The following is a 6,211-nucleotide window of genomic DNA, read 5'->3' as shown; positions in this document are numbered from 1 at the left end:
AATTGTGGAGGTCACCATGACAGTGATGATGTGAAGGTAATATGACTGTGGGGATTGTGGAGGTCACCATGACGGTGATGATGTGAAGGTAATCAATCATATGACTGTGGGGATTGTGGAGGTCACCATGACGGTGATGATGTGAAGGTAATATGACTGTGGGGATTGTGGAGGTCACCATGACGGTGATGATGTGAAGGTAATCAATCATATGACTGTGGGGATTGTGGAGGTCACCATGACGGTGATGATGTGAAGGTAATCAATCATATGACTGTGGGGATTGTGGAGGTCACCATGACGGTGATGATGTGAAGGTAATATGACTGTGGGGATGGTGGTGATAATATAATGACGGTATTGATGATATCGGCGGCGGTGACGGGGGTGATGATGATGGCTGTGAGCGTGAGGATGGTAGTGATGGGTGATGGAGGACGGTGGTGATGGGAGGTGATGATGAGTGATGACATTAATAATGCAGACATGGCGATGGCACTGATACGCTAGCCATGCTGGTGATGACCTTGATCATGCTCGTGGTGATCATGGTGAGTCCTGACAGTGATGAATCCGTGCAGGCAGGAAGTTGTCTTAGCCGCGGTGAGCCCAGCTTTAAGAACAGAGCACACGGCCCCGTAAGTCCCAATGGGCAGGATAGCGTTGCCGTCACAGGGACTGGCACTTACCAGTGCGTCTGTGTCACACTGTTTGCCGCGGTTTTCGGCCTCCCCAACGCTGCTGCAACCCCTGCATACAGTTCCTCATGTTGTGGTGACCCCCAACCATAACAGTATTTTCCTTTCTACCTTGTAACTAATTTGCTACGGTTGTGAATGGTAAATGCAAATATCTGGTATGCGGGACGGTCTCGGGCAACCCCTGGGAAAGGCAACCCGATGGGCTTGAGAACTGCCGGTTTCCGCAGCCGGCTGTCATTCCATCTCCGTTAACGCTGGCTGGGGAGGGTACTGTTACCACAGCTCAGCAGATGAGGAGATGCACTCGCAGCCCGGACGCCGGGGAGGAGCCCTTGCTAGGGGCTGTCCCGAGCCAGCTCCCGGGCCTCTTAGTCTCCGTTTCCCACCCATAAATGGGGATAATAATAGTGCATGCCTCATGGGCATGTGGAGATGACTGGATGGTGACATTGTGTTTCTGAGGGTGCTTAGGCTCAGTGCACAGGAGATGAGTGACTGGCCTGCTGTCCCCATTTTGTGCCCCATGGCAACCCAAGCCTGTCTACTCCAGACCCTCCTGAGAGAAGGGTTCATGCGGGTAGCCCAATCTGACCTTTGGTTCAGCGTGTCGCGGGTGCCCTTGAGCTCCTGACCCTCTTCCCTGTACCTCCGGGGTGCTGGGATTACAGATGTGCAATACCACACCTGGTCCTGTGCATTACTGAGCCTAGGGTTTCATGCATGCTGGGCAAGCATTCTACCAACTGAACTTCATTCCCAGCTCGGGGACCTTGCTCTTAAGATAGTATTACGTGGCTGCATCAGATCACCCGGACTTGAGTCCAGGCTTGGCTGCGGGCAGCCCGTACACCTCTGGGGTTTTTGTTCCTTTCTCACAGCCTCAGCTTTCTCATCTGTAAAATGGGAGTATTAATCACATCAAGGGGTGAGGGTTACCAATGACTCAGTTCATGTATGGGTAGAGATGGTATGTGATAGATGCCTTCTTACCAGAGCGAGCCCAGGGCTAGTGAGATGACACTTGCTATGTAAGCCTGGGTGATCCGAGTTTGATCCCTGGAACCTAAATAACGGAAGGAGAGAACCAATTACCATAAGTTGTCCTCTACCTCCCCATATGTCCCCCGTAAGGTGAATGAGTTAATGGAAAAGTGATCCCAGACCTATCTAACTATGCCTCTCTGTGCCTAACCGTGTGTGTGTGTGTGTGTGTGTGTGTGTGTGTGTGTGTGTGTGAGAGAGAGAGAGAGAGAGAGAGAGAGAGAGAGAGACAGAGAGAGAGAGAGACAGAGAGAGAGAGACAGAAAGAGACAGACAGAGATAGAGAGACAGAGACAGAGACAGAGAGTCATGCAGTCCAGACTGGCGTCAAGCTCTGTAGCTGAATTTTGAACTCCTGATCGCCTCTCTATCTCCCGAGTCCTGGGATTACAGGCTTGTACCACCTCTCGGAGCTTGGACTCTAGATAAATGCCCTGCCATCCACGCTATAGTCCTGCAAGGGAGGAACCTTGATCTGCGTCACAGAAAGGACTCAGAGCAGTCTAGCTCATCACCAGATGCACACGGTAGAGCTGGGACCCAACCCCGGAAGAACGATGGACATGCCCCTGCTTTGACCTTGTCCTGGGTTCCAGATGAGGACGTTCACGACTTCCCCTGTCTTAGTGACCCGAGCAGGTCCCTTCCTATGTCTGAACCTACCCTTGCTGGTCTGTAAGCCGAGGGCTAGCTTGGAAGACACCACCTCACCCCCCCATCTCCCCCCCTCCCGCACTCCAGTTTCTGACCCCTGCAATCCTGGCCAGGAAAATGGTCCCTCCTCCTCTTCCCAGATCACGGCTCAGAGGTCACAGAAGGTGATGGAGCTTGGCGCCCCTGCTCCCCTACAAAGGCCAGCAGGGTCCAGTTACTGGTTTGGGCAGGGAAGAGGATATGTCCGGGGGTCTTGATAGATGGACACTCTGATCCCGCCAACAGGCAAAGGCACATGCAGGGAACTCTCTGGTCCCCAGATCTCATTAAGCCGGAGACTTAAATAACTACTGACAGCTAACCTCGGGAGGGTAGGGCTTCTGCTGCCTTCTCCTTCCTGTCCTGGCTCGTTGGGGTGTCACAGAGCAGTACCCCAGCTTGGAAGAAACCGTGGCCTCTATCCCTGGGTGGGATCAGGTGGGCCCTAACTGGGAGTCATCTCTCCGAAAGTGCCGGAGGGCCCAGCCTGAGGCGCGGCCTTTGGCTCCTCCGCGAAGCAGAGGTGTGTGGGTGTGAGATGGGCGTTCTAGCCCGAGGTCTCCCCACCCCCGCTACCTTCCTTCGGCCAGCCCCAAACAAGCGGGTACCTAATTACTCAGCCATTCTATCCCTGCCTGGCCCGGCAGCTAAGCCCAAACATCTGGCCCCGGGGCCCACAGCCAGGAGGGGGAGCCAACTCCACCCGCTGCTGGCCCTGACCCTCGACACCTCCGCGGGGACAGCTGAGCTCCGGGTCCGCTTGCCAGCCAACAGTAGCTGCATAGGATGAGCAAGCTCGGCGGGTGCAGATAAACCCCAAACTCGAACTCCATTAGACCTACACCCCCACACACCCCAATACCACACCCCCACACACCGCCATACCACACACACACCATATACACACCATACACACACCATACACACACCATACACACACACACACCATACACACACCATACACACACACACACACCATACACACACCATATATACACACACACACCATACACACACCATACACACACTGTACACACACACACCATACACACACCGTATACACACACACACCATACACACACCGTATACACATCAAGCAAATGAGGATCTGTCATTATCCACCTGGGCTGTGACGGCCAGTAGAGAAAACTTAGACCCGCACTATAACCTCACATCGCTTACACCCTGAAGCGTGGCAAGGAGCGCCCAGCATTCCGGCTCTCTGGAAGTTGCTCAGGAACAAACCTCCAAGACCTGTCAAATCACAGCCTGAGTCTTAGCACATCTAGTTATAATTTGTTACTCAGGGCTGAGGCTGCAGTTCAGGTGGTAGAGTATTTGCCTGGCAGGCACAAGGCCCTGGGTTCAATCCCGGCTCTGCCTAAAGTGGGTGTAGTGGTGTGTGCCTGTAAGCTCGGCTCTAAGGAGATGGAGGCAGGAGGATTAAGAGTTGAAGGTCATCCTTGGCTACACAGGAAGTCTGAAGTCGGCCTGGCTTACACAAGACTGACTCAGACAGACAGACAGACAGACAGACAAAACAACAAAAGCTTACCTATGAGAAGAACGCTGGGCCTTTTGTCTCTCCGCACAGGCACTAGGCTGTGAATTTTGACCTTCTTTCCTGCAAGAGGCATGGGTAGTGGGCAGTTGCTATTAAAAAGAAAGTTGGAGGTGGGTGGTGGTGGTGGTGGTGGTGGTGGTGGTGGTGACACACACCTTTAATCTCAGTGCTTAGGAGGCAGAGGCAGGTGGATCTCTGTGAGTTTGAGGCCAGCTAGAGCTACAGAGTGAGACTTTGTCTTAAAAAAAAAAAAAAGGAAGGAAGGGAAAAAAGGAAGGAAGAAAAGAAAAAGAATGAAAAAGAGAGAAACCTGGCCTCGAACTCACAGAGATCTGCATGCCCGCCTAGTATTTGCCTGCATGTATGTCTGTACTCTGTGGGTGTGTCTGATGCCCACAGAGGCCATGAGACATCCCATGCCCTGGAACAGGAGTGATGGGTGGTTGTGAGCTGCCGTGTGTGTGTGTGTGTGTGTGTGTGTGTGTGTGTGTGTGTGTGTGCGCGCGCGCGCGCGCGCGCGTGCGCGTGCGCACGGGGAAGTGAGCCCTGGTCCTCTGCAGGATCAGCAAGTGCTCTTAACTGCTGAGCCGTCTCTCCAGCTCCCTGGCTGTGAGCAGTGCTCCTCGAAATCTCACCTAAGAACATGCCCTGCCCGTGAGATGGAAATCCATGGCCCTCAGCAGTCCCTGCCACCCCTGCACCTCAGTTCCTGCCCCGCCAGCTCCGTCACGACTGTGGGGGTCTGGTCTACATATTTCCTATGAGTGCAGCTGCCGTCTGTGGCCCTCTGTGACCACTTCTTTGACTTGGCATCGACGGTTCACGGTGCCTCTGTGACACCCAGGACGGGTGCCCGACTCGTTCTTTTATCGTGACCTGATAGTATCTCACACACAGGTGAGTCACGTTGTGTTCATGCGTTGGTTCGTCTGATGTCTGCATTGTCTCCACTCTCTGGGTGATGCTGTGTATATGTGTGTGCAGCCTTTGTATGTGTGAGCATGTGTGTGGGCACATGTGTGTATGTGCGGAAGCCAGGCGTCCACGTCAGATGTCTTCTGCAATTGTTTTCCACTTTAAAACAAAACAAGGCTGGCGCGATGACTCAGTGGTTAAGAGCTCTGGTTGCTCTTCCAGAGGACTTGGGTTCGATTCCCAGCACCCAACCACACGGCAGGTCACCGTCTATAACCCCTGTTCCAGGGGATCCAATACCCACATACAGAAACACATGCAGGCAAAACATCAATGCACATAAAAATAAAAATAAATTATAAAGTTGTCAGGCTTGGCAGCAAGTATCTTTAAAAAAAAAAAACCCACCTGAGATGGAGAGATATCTCAGTGGTTGAGAGCACTGGCTGCTCTTCCAGAGGACCTGAGTTCAATTCCCAGCAGCCACATGGTGGCTCACAACCATCATATAATAATATGATCTGAGCCCTCTTCTGGCCTGCAGGCATATGTGCAGACAAAACACTCTATCAAAAAAAATTATAAAGGTATTGCCGGCGGTGGTGACACACGCCTTTAATCCCAGCATTCGAGAGGCAGAGGCAGGCAGATCTCTGTGAGTTCAAGGCCAGCCTGGTCTATAGATGGAGTTCCAGGACACCCAGGGATACACAGAGAAAACAAAGCCCTGACAATTTCATTCATGTCTACAATGAATTTTAGTCATTTGTATGCTGTCTCTCTCTCATGCCCCTCTCCTCCTGCTGGACCCTTTCTTCCCAGCTAATTTTCTTACTTCCATGTTTATATTTTGTTTCCCCACTGAGTTTAATTATGGTTACTGGCAACAGTGTGTAACCTCCACAATTAACTACAACTAGTCACTCAGAGAGGCGTGGGGCGGGGCCCTTGAGCCTCTCCCCCATCTGTCCTCGCCGAGTGTCGCTGGGCCCAGCCTTGTGCAGATAACCACAGCTGCGGTGTGCAGCCGCCACGGCACATCTGGAGGGCAGCGGTTCACAGCCCTACTCCCCACCCTCCGGCTCTTACATTCTTTCTTCTTCACGCTGCCTGGGTGTTGGGTGATTTAGAGTCCAACTGAGGGCTGAACGCTCAGGCCTCGTCCCCAGCTAGGGGGTCTCCCTGTCCACGCCTGCCTAGCCCTGGAATTGCGGGCACACTCGGGCTGCACACGCTGTTCGTGTGAGTACTGGGTCCCTGAACTCAGGACTCACGCTGGCTGAGCCATCTCTCTGTA

The sequence above is a fragment of the Peromyscus leucopus genome, chromosome 1, assembly GCF_004664715.2.
Source record: "Peromyscus leucopus breed LL Stock chromosome 1, UCI_PerLeu_2.1, whole genome shotgun sequence".
NCBI classification, from domain to species: domain Eukaryota; kingdom Metazoa; phylum Chordata; class Mammalia; order Rodentia; family Cricetidae; genus Peromyscus; species Peromyscus leucopus.
The sequence above is the reverse complement of the archived record's forward strand: the minus strand, read 5'-3'. Positions refer to the sequence as shown.